The sequence below is a fragment of the Spermophilus citellus genome (assembly GCF_964194105.1).
Source record: "Spermophilus citellus genome assembly, chromosome: 3".
Lineage (NCBI taxonomy): Eukaryota > Metazoa > Chordata > Mammalia > Rodentia > Sciuridae > Spermophilus > Spermophilus citellus.
The window spans coordinates 113,329,396-113,347,299 of record NC_138184.1 but is presented as its reverse complement, the minus strand read 5'-3'; the positions used below and the strand labels follow the sequence as shown (position 1 = coordinate 113,347,299).

General features: G+C 52.4%; 1 long non-coding RNA gene across 2 annotated transcripts; it reads right to left on the bottom strand.

Annotated features, from left to right (window-relative positions):
• Positions 1 to 1,566: 1,566 nt before the first annotated feature.
• On the bottom strand, positions 1,567 to 7,478 carry LOC308645010. Of its 2 annotated transcripts, XR_014021132.1 has the most exons (4): positions 6,842 to 7,478; positions 4,597 to 5,375; positions 3,209 to 3,290; positions 1,567 to 1,895 (listed from the first exon to the last, which is right to left on the bottom strand). It is a non-coding gene; the product is annotated as an uncharacterized lncRNA (long non-coding RNA). The 2 variants fall into 2 exon arrangements; XR_014021133.1 differs by lacking the exon at positions 3,209 to 3,290.
• Positions 7,479 to 17,904: the final 10,426 nt, after the last annotated feature.

Here is a 17,904-nt window from a genome sequence, read left to right as displayed (position 1 = left end):
CTTGTGACCCTAAATATGTCCCCACCCCCCACCCCCATTCCCTGTAAAGACAGCGGAGAGAAATCTGAAAGCTAAGGAAAGTTGCTTGTAGCGTGCTAAGTGTGACCAAGTCACCCCCTGGGGGCAGGGCTGTCCGTGGGAAGCCCACTGAGGCAAGTGCTGTCTGCCCCCTTGCACTCAGGGGACTGGAGTTGGAGACGGTGTTTAAATGATCACTTAGCACTAAAGAGTTCTGAAAGACAATTATGGAGTACCTACTGAGGACACAGACCCACCATGGGGACAACTTTAGGGAAGTGCAAATGCTAGAGACCGAGACCAAGGCAGGAGGGAGTTTCCAGCTTCCTGATCCCCAGAGCCCTGGTGTCTTTTCTCACCACTCCCCACCCCCGCCTGGGGTTTTCAGTTACTTCTTATTTTTCTGCAATGGCGCATGTAAATCTGCGTTCAGAATCCATGTGCCACCCAGGGTAGAGTGAGATTAAAGGACACCCAGAAAATCTGAAGAAATCCGGAGCAGGAAATCCCTTGAATTCTCCAGAATGGGTCACATGGCACCCTGAGCCTGCACTCAGCTAGAGTTAGAGGGTTAAAGGATCCACCAGAAGTGGTTAAGGTCAAATTTTGGAGAGTTCTTAGAATGTGGCTGCAGAAGCCCCCTGATTCCCTCATGGCAGGGACCCCTCCGACTTTTGCTTTCCATCCCACCCACCCAGCTCCTTCCTTGTCATTTCCCTGCTAAGCCTGCCCTTGCAATTGGCCAGTTTTCCAGACACTTCTGAAGATCTGGGGCACAAAAGGTTGTCCAGGAAAGGACAAGAGGGCTGTTGGGAGTAAGAATTCGAGTGGAAGGAGCTTGGTGCAGCAGCAGAGTGTCCAAAACTATTGAGACAGACACGCAGAGCCAAATGTGGAATGCTCATCCCCTCCCACCCCTCCATGTGTTTGCCTAAAAACAGGAACAGACTATCTTATCAAGTGTCACCCTAGGAGGAAGGGTAAGTTCCCTCAAACAGTCCCCAAGACCGAATTTCACAATTTAATTAATACAGTGTGTTCCGATATGTCTTTATCATCAGGGCTTTCCAACCAAAATCACCAAATAAATACATGCACCTACCTGCATTTTCTTGGTCCACACAGACTTCAGTTAAATTTGGGGCAGGGGGGATTGTTTGTTTTTCCGATAGCCATGTGTAGGAAGTTTGGAACAAGACCCTGGAAGTCAAATCCCTGCTCTATTCTAACTACCAGAGGAATCTCCAAAGCAACATTTTACCTCTCTTCATTCTCAGACTGACGGGTAAAATGGTGATGGGGTCGTCTGCCCCCAGGGTTTGTTGAAAGGACAGAGGGGTAAGAGCATGCACGTGCACACTGCAGACACCTAATAGACCAACAATTTACTTCCTCTATTCGCTTCTAGAAAAGATAGTGAAACTAGCTATTCTCAGTCATCACACTTGAAGCAGGAAGACCAGTTACCAAAAATAACATCTCCCCAGGGCACTCCTAGGAACCAAATGGCAAAAAAAAAAAAAAAAAAAATTGACGCATTTATAAACACAAGGAATTACTCTTCTAGCAGAAAGAATGGAGAGTTCAAAAGATGCTCATGTTGCTGAGGTCCCTGCACCAAGCACGTCCCTGTTTCCATCACACAGGGGTATTTCTCTCTGGTGTTAATAGTGAGTGATCTTCTCTTGCTGCTGTCTCCTTGATTTCTTGATTTCTCTGTCCCTTGCTCCCGTCCATCCCTGGACTCTTGTAATACAGAAGAGCTTTCCTGTGCTCTCGCAAACCAAAGACAATGACGACAGTGATGAAGTTGTCATAACCGAACTGCTGTATCTTCTCACTAAACACCACCAGCAGCCTGTAATCCCTAAAACGAACTGAGAAAACAAACAGCAACTCATTCGTGCTCAGCCAATAGTGCTCCCTTGCAAATAATTACACTTCCCACCCTCCTCCACCTCCAGAGATTTAAACGACTTCAGGCTCAGGCTGCTCTTGATAATAGATAAAACTCTACAGTTCCCTCAAGGTTCGTAATGTCCCCTTTTCTCTTCCCTACAATTTCCATCAGGAGGGAGAGGCTGCTGAGAGGAATACATTAAAGTTCAAGTTTATTTTAATAACAGCTTTCAAGGGGGAATAAAGCTACTGAGAGAGGAAAGGACTGGTCTTATTTGTTTTAGACTCCAGGCTTGACTGGGTCTGTCTACTCAAAGAATCCCTGAATGATAAAGCAGAAGCCGGCCAGGCAGGGAGAGAATGTTTTTCCAAAAATTAATCACAAATGGAAAAAAAAAAAGATCAATGCCAATCGAAGGATGTTTGAGAACGGCAGATCATGCTTGGTCTTCATTCATTCAAATCATACTATTTAAATCCTTCTGTGGTCAGAGGGACTTGCATGGGCTTAGGTCCTTTAACTGTAGTAGCTCCTCAAGAAAACCACACAGAACAGGGGTTTCTGCGATGTCATTTCCAAGCATCTCCTCCTAGATGAATGCCTCTGAGGGAGTTTCTAGCAAACTGTCCCCATGCCCCTGTAACGAAGGTCCTGCCTGCTTCTGCTTATTGTTACTCGCAGCTGATATATTGCTTTTCACGCCAACAGCTTTGCAGATTTCAATGGCAGTTGTTTTTCCCATAGCAACGTGTAGGAAGTTTGGAACAAGACCCTGGAACATTTTAAAAGATCTGCCGAACTCTGTGACACCAAGTTTTGGTTCTAATAGCACTGAAATTGTGTTCAGTTCAGAAGTAACTTCCTTTAAATAGAGGGGTATGAACATTTCTATGCAGGGACTCCTGGGCAGGGAGTCCCTCTAAAGAGAAGCTGGAGTGTTTTGATTCAGAGCATGGGCTCAGAAGTCCAGTGAAACCCAGCACCAGTTCTTCTGAGCTGTGTGACCTTAGACAAAGTTGCCTAACCTCTCTGTCTCTCAGTAATGGGATTTCTGAGAAAAAAAAATATGACATATAAAAAGCACTTAGAGCAGTGTCTGGCACATAGAAAGTACTCAATAAATACTGTTCTTGTTATCATTGTCATTACTGGAATATAACGTTGGATAGAAAGAGACCAGTGCCGGCGACAAAAACAATAGCAAAGAACAAAAAAAGTCTTTAAGTGACTCTTTCTGAAGGTGAAGCACACTCACACCCCTCAATACCACCTTGTGGGTCTAGGTCTCACCATGCTGGGCGACACCTAGTGCGTCTGAGATCCTCACACTCGCCCCAATTTGCAGGTAGGGTGAGCCGTCCACCGGAAGGTTCTTAGAGACAAGCACAGCTGCATTAGTCCCCCCCCCCAGCAAATGGGCTGAATGACACCCAGCACCAGTTCTTCTGAGCTGTGTGAACTTAGACAAGTTGCCTAACCTCTCTGTGCCTGGGCTGACCCGGAGACGGTAATGAGATTGCTCGACCTTGCTCAATAGATCCGTGTTGAATGGGTAAGTGAGGAGGTGAATGAGTGAATGACATAAGATCATAAATTGCTCCCAAGACTCCGCCTTCTATCAGAAGGCAATCTAAGTGCCAATTAAAAGATGAACTAAAGCCTGGACAGAAGGTCCGAACCTGGGTGGGCATAACCATGCAAAGGTGAGTCCAGGAACCTCAGGCCCAGGATAGAGAGGGCTAAACCCTTCGTTTAATCAAAGAAGACCTTGGAGGGGCAGTTGGAGGGAGTCAGAGCCCCAGTCCTCAGCACCAAGGGCGGCCAGAGAAATGCAGCCCTGGACGGGGTGCCCAGGAGCTCTGGGGAGCAGGAGGCCCGTGCCAGTCTGCTCTGTTCTGTGCCCTTGTTTTCTGCAGTGAAGGGGCAACATGGTGCCTGCCCAGCGACCCTCACAGCTTCCTGGCTTCCTGGGGTCCACACCAGGACCAGCCTCAAGGCCGTGAAGCCCCGAGACGAGAGTGGCTCCCGAGTCCTCAGACACCCAAGATGGGCGGTGGCCTTCCCCCATGACTGGAAAGCCCATCTTACCCCCTAGTGAAGTGAGAAGATACTTCCAGGTGCGTCAGTCACAAAGGCCAAGCTGTTTTGCATAGCCCTAACTTGGTGGCCTTCGCTATGACATTCTGTCCAAAAGGGCCCACTGTGGTTCAGCTGGGAAATGATATCAAAACCAAAGCAAGAAAGACTACCCCAGTCCCCAGCCTGCTAAGAAAAGTCCTAGGGGTTCCCAGTCACCCCCTTGCAAGTCCGAGACACTTGGGGGACCTGCCACGTGGGCAAGTGGTGGCAGGCACCGGGAGACTGTACCCCATCGCCTCCCAGACTGGCTGGCTCTGCTTCCGTCTCCTGGTCAACAGGGACACTCCCTCTGCAGTGGGGACCCACGCCCAGGACAGTCACACACAGGGAAGTGTGGGAACCCCAAGTCCAGACCCTGAGGCTGTTCAGAGCAGATTAGAGAAGGGTCCCATCTGCTGAGCCCCGAGGGACAGGAGGAAGGGGGGCGAGGTGGGCCACAGTACTCCCACGGCCTCCCTGATCATCTTCCAGCTCCCCCCCCCCAACACACCTCTAGATTCTGCCTCCATGTCCCCCTGTCTCCTGGCCCCAGGGCTCACCGTCTCATTCACTCAGCAGGGGTCCAGGACCCGGAGTGTGGTACCTAAAGGTACCACAGAGGAAGTCCTGGGGGGCTCATCTGACGCTGAAATCCTCTTCCAATGGAGCCGTGATGTTATAAAACAGAAGGAGCAGTCGGCAGGGCCTACCCAGGACTCTAGGCTGCCCATCCCCAACTGAGACACCTTCTCATCAGATCTTCCCCGTGTCTGCCAGGATGGTGGTTGGTCTCATTTTAAAAAAACTGTTCTTCAAGTCATTTGTGGGACAAGTACAGCAGCTGAATTCTTAGGGTTTGAGCCCAGACTCTCTAGATCCCCGAAGCCCCATCCCCTGAGTGTCCCCGAGCTCTGGGTCGCGGGGCTGCTGAATCAAACAGGATGGCCTGGCCGCGTTCATGTCCTCCAAGGAAAACAGGTGAGATTCTCTCCCCGAGTTGCCTGCAGTTCCCCGGGCTCAGGCCGCATGGGCCAAGCCAACGCCAGGCCTTGGGCGCTTCGCTCCTGTCCCCTCCGCCTAGAAGCCTGTCTTTCCAGGGCTCTCTTGGTCTCTCACCAGGCGAATCTCTGCCCGAACGTGGCCCTTGGCAGCTGTTGGGGGGGTGGGGGAGCCACTTCTGAGCAATGGCACGAGTCTGGAGTCTGTCGAAGCTTCTTTTCTGAGGCCCTCTCCCTTTTTTCTCTTCTCCCTTCCTCTCCTCATGCTTCTAACTCCCCTTTAGTCCTTGGGGCAAAAATGTCCCCCTCTTCTTCTCCCGATTCTCCTTTTTAATGGAAATCTTAAAAAAAAAAAAAAAAAAAAAGAATCCTATTAGTCATCTACACCTTAGTGTGAATTTCCTAGTATGAATTTTTGGTTTTGGTGGGTCAACGTTCCCAGAAAGGTATGAATTTTAAACCATATGTTTGATTATAAAATAGTGAGGTTTGTCCTTTTTAAAAGAATCTCATCCATCAGGACTGTTGGGGTGTGTGTGTATGTGTGTGTATGTCGGGGAGGGGGGAGGTGTTGGGGGCAGCAGGTTCTTCTCTAACCCTGGGAACCACCCAGCCTGACCTGGTGACAGTGGGCTAATTTCAGGGCCTGTGATAGAGCTGAGAGGCAAGAACATGGACAGCAATACAGGAGAGGCCTCCATGTGAACCTCGCCCTAACGTGGCCTGTGACTTTAAACTAAGGGACTGCCCCTCCCTGACCCCAGCTGTCTCCCTTAGAAGGTGAGGGGAGGGTTCAAAAACCGTCAGAGACCCCAGGGCAGGGGGCCTCAGGGCAGCTGGCCTTGAGGGCAGGCCTGACAGGCCCCAGTCCCCTGCCTGGGCCTGAAGGCACCCCACGCACTCCCAGGGCCTCTGCACATAATTATTTCCGAAAAGAACAGAGCCTAGACTCTGGCAGGAGACCACAAAAAGCCCTGGAATCCTGACGCTCTCGGGTGTAGAAAGCTGTCCTCCAGGGTCACACACTCAGGGCCTGTTTCGAAGCCTTTCAGACCTAATTGGGGATTGGAAAGGCGCCAACCCCAAAGCCCTCCTTCCTGTCCCCGTAAACCAGCAAAGGTCACCCTCTGACTTGCTACCCCGCGACCTTCTGCAAAGTCTGTCTCCAAACCAGACCTCAGTCCTCGGCCACCAGGAACTCAAAGGCCAATGCGGCCATCATCTGAGGGTGAGGACATTTCCCTCTCGGTCCTCCAGGGGTCAAGGAAAGGCTTAGTTAAACAGTTACACTGAGCTCCATTCACTCCTTCATTCCCAGACCCCCCCCACTCCGTCCATCATTTATTTAGGAAGTATTTGTTGGGGCCTGCTGGTGTATGAGGCGCTGCCTGACTGTGGGAGCCAGGGGTACCCCCTAACTTCACAGGGTGACATTCTAGCCTGGGTATGGGGAGAAGTGGCAGTTAATTGGTTGTTTAATTAAAATTGTGCTACATGCCCAAAGGATCCAGATATCCTATAACAGGACCCTTTACAATTGGGTGCATCCTGGAGGGCTTCTCAGAGGAGGTGACATTTCAGCTAAGAACCAAAGCATGAACAGGAAGTGTTCAGAACCAGCCTCCTCTGTGGATGATGAGGCAGAGGGGCAGAGGAGCAAGAAGGGACAGCAGGGGACTTAGTGTGAGACAAGGAGATAAGCCTGAGACAGGCCAGAGCCTGCAGGCCCTGGAAGCCACAGGGCTCCCGAACGCAGCGGGGAGCCCTGGATGGGCATTAAGCAAGAAGGTGACATGACCAGATTGACCTTTCCAAAGAGGAGTCCAGCTGCTCTCTGGATAATGACCTTTCTCTGAATGCAGCCCCAAAGCAGGCCTGGGGGGGGGGGGTGGATTTTTCTGGAATACTTTCGTTATAAACTGCTTTAAATAGAAATAAGAGGAAACAAACAAATGATAGCTCTGTCCACCCGGGCCTTAGTTTTTCTAAACAAACAAGAACGCCAAGCAACGGCCACCAAAGGCCCCTGCGCTCCTTCCCGGAAGAGCCCGGGCCAGCGTGGCCTCTGCAGATAGAGACCGCGTGCACACAGTGGCTTGGTGGGCGAACTGGCCAGGGACACAGCTCGCCAGGGTCACCCTGGGGCCCCCAGGGCGACTGACAGCATCCATACACTCCCCTCTGGAGGCTGTCCTAGGCGACTCCGTCCGTCAGTGACCCTCCCCTCCATGTGGACAGAGCGTGATCTGGAAGCTTCCCCGGCTGAGTCCTTGCTGGAGAAGGGCTGCTGCAACCAACAGCCCATGGGGCGCCCCCGTGACCCCGCTGATTACACTTAGAGCCAACAGATGCGCAGGAGAGAAAGTCATTTCCCAGGACCGTGGAATCACGATCCAACGTCACAGGCACTTCGGCTCCCAAAGCCTTCAGCTGCCAGTCATGAGTTACCGGCCACTCGCATCCCGCCCGGGGCGGGTTTCTCCCATCTGGACTCCTGCGCTTGTCCATCACCAGCCCTGAAACCAGGGAGCCGGGTTGGCCAATCAGATGGCACTCCTGGGCTGAACGACAGGTCTGCAGGCAGGGGCAGGAGTTCTGTGGGAGGGTCTGTGCGCAGGGACAGGATCACGCTCTTGGCTCTTGGAAACAAGGCGCCCCTGAGGAGCATCTCAGAGTCCCTCCGGGCGGAGAGCCTGGGTATGACCCCACGGGGTCCTCCTTTGGGGTCTCGCCAGGCTGCAAGCCAGTGTCAGCTGGGGCCAGGGTCTCACGTATGGCTTGAGTGGGGACGATCCCCCTTCCCAGCTGCTGTGGGTGCTGCCAATCAAACGTGGTCTGTTTATTCAGGGTTTGGATTCTCGCCAAAGGCTGGCCAGAGGCTGATCCCAGCACCTAGAAGTCGCTTGGTTCTTTGCCACCTGGGTCTCCCCCATACTTGCTTCACCGAAGCACCTCCAGATGTATTTATGGTGCACCTGAACTTGAGCAAAGGTGGAGACTCCATTCTGCTTCCCCTGGAGTTCTCCAGGGCAAAACAAAGCTGCTCTCACTCCTGCGCTCCCTCTCCCAGCACGGGAGTGCCTCCACCTCCCTCTGGGATCCTGAGCTCCATCTAGAGCCTGAGCAACCCTCCAGGGGCATCTCTCCTGCTGGTTGCCCCTCAGGATGGGCAAAGTATGGCCACAGAGCCGCTGTTCCCTTAGCCTCCCGCTGATACCCGCCTGTGTTAACCACCCTCTCCAGGCCGCTTGTTCCTGGGTGACCCCTTTGGCAGAGGGCTGCTGTTCCCCCATTACGCCCCTCTACTCATTTCCATTGTATTATTATACCTCTCTCATTTTTTTTTTTTTCCTTCAACTCTCTGTCGCTGAGCAGTCTAAGCACCCAGTAAACTCCTGAGCAAACGTGTCTCCGTCACTAGAAAAGGAAGCCTACACCTGGGGCACGGTGGCCCACGCCTGTAATCCAGGGGCTTGGGAGGCTGAAGCAGGAGGATCATGAGTTCAAAGCCAGCCTCAGCAACTTAGTGAGGCCCTAAGCAACTCAGCGAGACCCTGTCTGTAAATAAAATACAAAATAGGGCTGGGGATGGGGCTCAGTGGCTGAGTGCCCCTGGGTTCAATCCCTGGTACCCAAAGGAAAGAAAAAGAAAAAAGCAAAGAATTGTGAGGCCACCGAGTAGCAGAAACAGCCCCACAGGTCCGTCCCAGGGCTGCAGAACTCATGCTGACCCTCGACTCTGATTCTGGGCCTCTCCAGTGACTTTCTGGTTATTCAGTTTCATGTAGTTTCTGTAAAGGTCACTGGGTGGCAGGAAGAGAAGCCATGGGTCAGCACTTTTTGTCCTGAGACTGGAGGCCAGTCAAGCAGGGGCGTGAGCAGAAGGGCCAGCTGCATTTCTAAATCAAAGTCAGAGAGGAATAAAAGCCCTCAGAGTGAGTCACACGCATTAGTAAGCTCCAAGTGTTGTTTTGAGGAACAGTTGTTGTTGGTGCTGGTTGTGTGTGTGTGTGTGTGTGTGTGTGTGTGGATGAGAGAGATGCTTTTACTGGGTGTGATCAGAGATCCCCGAGTCCCTGAGCCTGGTGACATGTCCACAAACATTCTGGTCACAGGGGAGGTAGGAGACGACATTGGCTTCTCCCAGGTGAACCACAGAGCTGAGTTCCTAAACCCTAAAATTCATCGAAAAGCTGGGGGTGTCCAGCCCATGACCTTGGAAACCCGGGTCTCCTGGTCAGGAAATGGGAGCTGTGTGTTCTGGGCCCTGCCCACATCCCAGGAGATGGAGGACGTCCCGGAGGGATTATGACACCCAGCCGGCCTGGGCCTCGCTGCTGCTCCTCCCTGACTCTCAGGGCAGGGCCTCCACCTGGCCCCACGTCTTCTGTGCCCTCTGCCGAGCCGCTTGGCTGCACTGGGAGCCTGCTGGCACCCGCCTTTCCCCCGAAGCTCCAGGGCAGAGCTTTCCAGAAGCCAGAGAGTCTCAGATGGAGCGGTGGCCGTCACACTCTGAAAGAGGACACTGGTTGGAATTGGGCAGAGGCAGCCGGACGCAGGGGCCAACGGCTTCAATTTCGTCCTTGTTCTTCCCTGCACTGGAGACAGCTGTCCCGGCCCTGCTGGTCAGCGGGCCTGTCAAGCCAGCTCCCGACACTGGGCTGCAAATTCCCAGGGACAGCAGCCACGCAGACCCACACCAGAGACTTCCTCGCAGCCCCGACCACGGCCAGAACACAGCCAGCTCCCAGAGTCCCCGGCAAGCTCTGGCTCTGTCACTTTATCAGCGCTTGGTGACTTCTCTTGGTCCTCAGGTCCCTTCATGGACCTTCACTTCCCAGCTTCTCGGCGCATGTCTGTTCTGGCTGGTGAACTTGGGACTTCTTCTGCAACACCTGGCCACGTGTTTCTGCTTCCTTGAAGGCTCCTCCCGGAGGCACCCAGTTTTCCCTGCCAGCCTCAAAGGTGGCAGGAATGATGAGCTCAGGGATGTCCTTCAAGAACTGCGCCTGAGAGACCTTAAAGCTTGGGGAGGGAGCGTGGACTAAATCCTGGGGCAATGGGGAGCCATGGAAGGTGTTAGGCAGGCGCTGGGCATGAGCATATTTTTGTTTTCCAAACAACTGCTCTGAACAGACTGGGCTAGTGGGGTGGGGAGAGCAGTGAAAAAACTGTGACACATGTCCCCAAGTGTTTATTTTCATGTGTACCGAGGGAGCAGTTGCTCAATGCAAGTTAAACTTTAATCCTGGCATGAAAGGCAATCAATCATTTGTTGAGCAAATATTTACCATTTATGGAGCATAGGTCCTCCCTGAAACGGGGCAGTTGACTCTTTTCTTACTCGGGATCCAGTGTGAAAGGCAGAACTTCAGGACTCTCCAAGGGGGGCTGGTGATGTGGCTCAGGGGTCAGAGCGCTTGCCTGGCACGCGTGAGGCCCTGGGTTCCATCCCTGCCACCTCAAAAAGAAGCATAAGGCAAGACCAAAAGCAGGACTTTCCAGCAGAGACCAGGTGGATCAGATCAACGAAACGGTGGAGGGAGAAGAGGATACGGGATCAGCAGCCGTGTCGGAAACAGGGACGCGCGGAGAACAGGTGTTTGCCCAACAGAGGGAAAGTGTGCAAAGAGGAAAATAAAGAGGAAGAGACTCCATCTCCCCTGCCATTTCCACGCCTGGTCAGTCTTCTCAAGAGCAGGTGCGCATGCTCTGATTTCCAGAGCAGTTTTCTGAGTTTAAGACCTGATAGGACGCTATCATCCTGAAATTAAGTCCTAAAGAAGGCACCTCATTCCCCTTCTGTGCTAGGAAAAGGGAGACACGTGGGATCAGGAAGAAAACAGTGGGTCTTGGTGGCATATTCTGGTTCTTGGTTAAGAAATGAAAGAGAGCCAGGTGCCGTGGCCCATGCCTGTCATCCCAGCAACTAGGGAGGCTGAGGCAGGAGGATCACAAGGTTGAGGCCAGCCTCAGCAACTTGGTGAGGCCTTGAGCAATTAGCAAGATTCTGTCTCAAAAATAAAATAAAATAAAAAGGGCTGGGGTGTGGCTCCGTGGTTAAGCACCCCAGAGTTCAATCCTTGGTACCCACCCTCCTAAAGAAAAAAGAAAAGAAAGAGCGCCACAGCGACTTGAGCTCTGTTCTTCAGAAGGTCCCCCTTCAGCGCCCAGGTCGGCTTGAGACGGGCTTCCTGAGAACCGCAGGGGTGTCCTGACGGGGCCCATTTTCATTTCTTCTGAAGTTAAGGGAACTGCCCTTGTTCCCATCTCCTAAGGAGGGAAGTGAAAGCCGTGATGACGGCCTGCAGTGTCCTCCTGTCCCCCGAGTGGGTGCTCTAAGATCGCGACCTCGGGGAGAAGTTGGCGTGGGTGACACAGGCTCTGAAGAAGTGCAGCCCCCGGGCACCAGGTGGCAGGTGGAAGGGCAGAGAAACTGGCCTCCCACGTGGGCGCTCTCGTTTCTTGGATCAGGAGCCTTCCCCCTCCCCCTCCCTCTCCCCCTTCCCCATCCCCTCCTCCTCCCTCTCCCCTCCTCTCCCCCTCCCCCTTCCCCCCACCATGGCCTCTCCAGTCCCTCCCATCCCTGCCCCCTCCCCTCTTCCCCCTCCCCTCCCTCTCCCTCCCCTCCCCCCCACCATGGTCTCTCCAGCCCCTCCCATCCCTGCCCCTCTCCCGTGGACACTGTCCCCTCCATCTTGATCCCAAGGTTGGAACTATTCTTGCCCATGTCAGCCCTGGGTCAGGCTCTGTGCCCAGTACTGAGGACACTGGGGACACCAGAAGAGGCAAGAGCTCTGCCCCTGACCAGCTCTTGTCACAGGAGACAGGGAGAGCCAGAGAGTAAGTAAATGGGACACCTTCACTCGCAAAAACAAAATGCTGTCAAGAAAGTAAATGGCAATTTGTAAAGGGGTGGAGGGGAGAAAGAGAGAAGGGGGGGGCTGTTGGCTGGGGGCTCAGGGAAGGTCTCTCTGAGGAGAACTGAGATTTGGGTAGACGCCAGAGGGGTAGAAGTCAGAAGAAGAACATTCTAGGCCCACAGAAGAGTCAGTGCAAAGGGCCTGGGGCAGGAAGGAGCTCAGAGCTGGGGATGGGGAGATGGACATCCAACAAGGTCAGAGAGTGGACAGGAACCATCCCCCGGGCCCTGGCAGAAGCTGTGAGGAGCGGCCAGAGCCACGGAGGGTTTGTCGTGTGTGACAGTCTAGATTGGCACAGTCGTCTTCTTGCCTGAAATGTTTAAATAATTAGAGTCTCTCTGGCTGTAAAGTTGAACAGACGTTTCTATATATAGATCCCTGTAAACACTTTTTAAGTGCCAGGAATTGCCTCCTGGGCCCCATAAACTCTAGATTTTAGAACTGGGAGTCGTCTCTGAGGATCATCTACTTTAATGTCATTTAATATTTGATGATTAAAATTTTTATTTGATTCCAAAAGTGATTAAGGCTGGACCCACTGAAAATAGTTTGAGTCTGAGTAATGAAGACTCGACTAATTGGCATAAACTCTAAGGCCCATTGATTGAGTTTTATTTGACTAAAAAGTTAAATAGCATCAGCTTCAGGCAGGGCCTGATCCAGCTGCTTGACAGTGATGCCAAGGGCCTGCTCTTCCCACTCTGCGCTCTGACCTCGGTAGCCTCCGCCTCCTTCTCCAGCCGGAGCTTGTCACTACAGGATGGTGCCTCAGCTCCCGTGACTGTCGTTTTCTTGTGAATTCAGACAGAAGGAGTCACGGTGTGTTTCAACTGACCCAGCCACCAAACATCCCAAGACTGCCGTCGAACCGTAACCAGTCACCACGGCTGGGGAAACACAAGGGCCTCGGTGGCTTGAGTTCAGTCGCTGGAGGCTGGCGCTGAGCCCGGGCCTCGAGATCTTTGCGACCTCTGCACAATCATTTTTTCTTTCCTTTTTAAGTGAAGAACTTTCCCACTTCACAGCAAGCCCGTCCCTGGGTCTGATGTAGAATTATATCAGAGGAGGGAAGATGGGTCCTGAGGCAGGGACCTCCGACGGCCCCGGTGGATATCGGACTCAGACTCTCAGGTCACGTGTCAGAATGGAGCAGCCAGACACGCCATCTCACAGGAACCACGCTTCACTGAGAAAACTGGAAGGAGTCCACCTGTGGCCACCAGGAAGGGGATCATGACAGGATACCCCAATGGCGACAGCAGACTCTCCCCAAAGCTCAATGACTCGCTGCACAGGGATTTGTCAGAGGAGCCCAAAGCCCGGTGGCCTGGAGAGCATCCTGCTGCCCACAGCCATTCAGGGGCCCAGGCTGTTCCTCTCCGAGGGCTCCCTCCCCCCGGGGCCTGGAGACCATCACCACATCTCCTCATCCAACCAGCAGACAGGGAAACAGAGTGGGAGGCACCCACCCCGACCCTCCCTGCACTCGGTCAACACCACATGACACATTCGGTGCCACCTCATTGGCTGACATTAGTCACATGGCCCAGGGGAGCTGGGAAGGTGGTCTGGTGGTGCCCAGGAAGAGGAGGAACACGGACCCTGCGGGTACCAGGACCTTCCCGGCAGCAGCTCGTGGGCCACAGCTCCTGGATCTCTCAAGTCTGTCACTTGCTCACTGTGGAAAGTGCAAAGACCCCAGGAGGAAGGCGCCCTTCCCCCCGGGTTACACCCTGGGCCCTTGGATCTGCACAAACAATGCACCCCATCCCTGGCGGACTGTCCCTCAGAAATATGAACTGCTCTCCACGAGGGTGGAGTCCCCTTCCCCACCCGCCCCTGGAGGCTGGTGAGGCCATGGGACTTACTCTGGCCAATAGCATCAGGCAGGGATCGCTGAGCGCTGGCTCCGAGCCTGGGCCTCAAGAGGCCGTCCTTGTCCTCACTTGCTCTCGTGTGTTTACGCTCTTGACACCGGAAGGGCCTGCCAGGTGCGGACTAGGACAAGGTACCGGCCAGTCCTCCCAGGTTTCGCAGTCTTGATGGGCCACCGTCCACTGGGTAACCATGCTCAGCCCAGCCCAGCAGGCCAACCAACCAGGCCAGCTCCATCCCCCTCACCCACAGGGAGGACATTCCAAGACCCCACCAGATTCCCCAGCTGCAGACAGTAAGGAACTCAGCACATAACATGTTTTTTTCTTACACATACAAACCTATGATGATTTAATTTACAAATTAGGCCTGAAAATAAATGAGCAATGATTAATAGAAAAAATGATGGCACTACACTGTAATAGAACTTATGTGACTGTGCAGTCACAACTTCAGCGTATGATTATTTTTTCTTCCCTTATTAAGTAGAGAACATTCACATTTCACTCAAAGGAAGCCCTTTTCAGCTTTTCTTTGGTATATATGAATTGCCAACAGCACTTCTAACACTGGCTTTGAGGGCATTATTAAAGAAATAAGGGTCAGTCAATCTGAAACTGAGGAGGCTGTTAAATGACTAACAGGTGGGTAGCATATACAGCCTGGATCCACTGGGCCAGGGGAAGACTCAGATCCCAGGGAGCTGGCAGCTGGATTTCATCACACTGCTCAGAACAGTGAGATGCTCAACTTTTGAGTGGTTTATTTCTGAATTTCCCATGTAGTGTTTTGGGGCTGTGGTTAACCACAGCTAACGGAAACTGGAAGCAAAACCAAGAATAAGGGGGCACCACTGTGAAATCGGAGTGGATTAGAACCTGAAGAAAAAACACAAATATGTGTGGGCCCGTACTGATCTAAGTAAGGGCAATAAGGTTGGGATGCCTCTCAGTGATCAAGGACCTCCTACCACAGGCTGGGCCCTGGGCTCAACCCCCAGGGCCACGGGAAATAGAGAGTGCAGCAGATGTAGAATCGAGTAGGCAAGTGCCCCAGGCAGAAGAATTCCACAAAAATGTACACACGTCAGTCTTCTGCCCTCCAAGAGGTGGAGCGTAGCTCCCCACTCCCCAGTGTAGTCTGTGCCCAGTGACAGAGGGGCGCCGTGGAGGGTGACGGAAAGGAAGGAACAGGACCTGGCGAGCCCTGATCATGCCACCCCCCAGCAGGGGATCCAGGTGGGCCCTTGATGTCCAGGGTGAGCCTAGCACTTTATCATGTGGTCACCCTCCTAAAAACCCACTCCAGATTGTCGTGGGTTGGATCGGGAGTGGCCCCCAAAGGGTCCTGTGTGGAAGCCTTGGTCCCCACTGGGCAATCGTCCCCAGTGGGGCCCTTGGGAAGTGGTTGGATCCTAAGGGTGCTGACCATTCAACGGATCGATTCATTGAGGGACCATCTACAGCCACATGTAAGGTTGGGAGGTGGTGGAAGCTGTAGGAGGCGGGACCTAGTGGAAGGACCTGGGGTCTTGGGGGCGTGGCTTGGTGGACTATGTCCTGTCCCTGGTCTCTCCCCACCCTCTTTTTGCTTCCCTGCAGCCCTGAGGTGGGCAGCTCTCCCAGGCCCTTCCCCATGATGCTCTGCCTCACCTCCTACCCACAGCAAGGGGCAGGCTGACCCTGGACTGAAACCTCTAAAATTGTGAGCCAAAATGAATCTTTCCTGCCTTCATGTGTTTATCTCAGATGTCTTATTACAGTGACTCACCCTGACATAACCATGAGAAAAACACCAGACCAATCCCAGCTGAGAACTATTCACCAAAACTCCTCAAAACAGGGTCGTCGCAAACAGAAAGTCTGAGAGATTGTCACAACCAAAAGGAGTCTAAGGAGACTTGTGAAGTAACAGAACGTGGTCATCTCAGATGGGATTCTAGAATAGAAAAAGGACATTAGGCCAAAGTTAAAGGAACCTGAATGAAGTTTGGACCTCCGTTAATGATGACGTATTAGTATGGGTTCCCTCCTGCAGGCCAATTGATCATACCCGTGAGGGAGGGGAAAGTGGGCGGTGTGCTCCTGTGTTCATCAGCTTTTCGTCACTATAACAAATACCTGAGATAAAGCAACTTATAAAGTGAAAAGGTTTACTTTGGATCACATTTTGGGAGGCTTCAGTTTACAAACAGAGGAAGCACATGACGGAGCAAAACCATCCGTGGATGGCCAGGGAGTAGAGAGAGAAAGAGGAAGGGCTGGGTCCCTCTTCTAAGTCACAGTCTCTGTGGCCCCAGGACCTCCCTCTAGGCCCCACCCCTTCCAGGCTTCACCCCCCCCAATAGTGCCACTCACTCGGAGGACCACACCTTTACCACATGGGCCTCTGGGGGTCAGGCAAGATCCAAATGATAGCTTTTATCACCTTTGCACGTTGTCTGAAATCCAATTTCATTTGCAGACAAAGAATTGATGTTAAAAAAACAATCATGGGGCTGGGGATGTGGCTCAAGCCGTAGTGCCGCTCGCCTGGCATGCGTGCGGCCCGGGTTCAATCCTCAGCACCACATACCAACAAAGATGTTGTGTCCGCCGAGAACTAAAAAATAAATATTAAAAATTCTCTCTCTCTCTCTCTCTCTCTCTCTCTCTCTCTCTCTCTCTCTCCTCTCTCTCACTCTCTCTTAAAAAAAAAAAAAACAAAAACAAAAAAAAAAACAATCATAATAACACTAGAACCCAGGCCATCCCTTGGAGAAGAACAAGGGAGCTCGAACATGAACTTGGAAGTCAGGGGGAGCCAGACCTGGAGGCCAACCTTCCCTCCCGCTTGCGAGTTGTGTGACCTTGAGGGGTCGCCTCACTCTTGCTGAGGCTGGCTTTGAACACGCGATCCTCCTGCCTCGGCCTCCTGAGCTCATAGGGGGCTTATTTAGCCTTATTTCATAGGTGGCTGTTTTCTTCCATTGGAAAGCACACATGGCCTGGGGTCTCTGGTTGGGGGACAGCAGTGGCCATCTAGGACCATCACCGGAGCCAGGACAGTGCCCACCCATCAAGGCCTTCTTTGATATTAGTCCGAGGACGTCCAAGGAAACAGCGCTGCTTTGGTGGCGGTGGGATCAGCCTGAGATGCGGTGCCCCAGGCAAGGCAAGATGGATCCTCAATCCCCTTACTCACCAGTCTTCAGGATAATGAGATTGTAGGTTCATATCCTTGGAAGGAGGCCCATGAGTCTGGAGAGCGCAGCACACGGTGGTCATTACTTTTGGGGAACCAGTGGGGGACCCCTGAGTCCTTCTGATACAGTGGCTTCTCTGCTTCTGAGGGGAGATGTCCTGGACCATCTCATACATTCCCTGCCCCAGTCCTAGGATCGGCCTTTTCTCCGGGGAACTCTGGTTCCTTTTATTGACAGATGGTTCTTGGAGGCCACCAGGTGGGTTGGTTGTTGTCTCTAAGCATTTACTGTGACCAAATCTAGGAAGTGGAACCTTTTTAGGAAGACAGTCCCATCAGGAGTTCCCGCCATTTCCAATTCAAATTCAGGATGAAGGGCTTCATTCACCTAGTTGACCTTGAATTTTTGTATCTTTTCTCTTAGGCTGAAAACCTTGGTTGCTAACATCAGTCTAAGAGGGTACTGAAGCTTCCCGCCCTGCACTGAAAAAGGATATTGATTGCATTCCTAATAACCCTTGATTCCCTTACTCACCAATTTTCAGATAATATGGGATAATACTTTAAACTTTCTTTTTCAGCTTTTTTGGAGTGGTAGATGGACACAATACCTTTGTTTCATTTATTTATTTTTTATGTGGTGCTGAGGATGGAACCCAGGGCCTCACACGTGCTAGGCAAGCGCTCTGCCACCGAGCCCCAGCCCCAGCCCTAAGCTTGTTAAAAAAAATAAATTTTAGGGTCTTTTTCATTCAGTGTTTTATCCTTAGGGTATTTCCTATGAAGGGTGGGGCCTCAAAAATGTCACTTCTGTGAGGTTCAGTCATGAAGCCAAGACACAGTGAACATGCATTTTCCTTTTGATTTCAAAGAACAGCTTTTCGTTTCG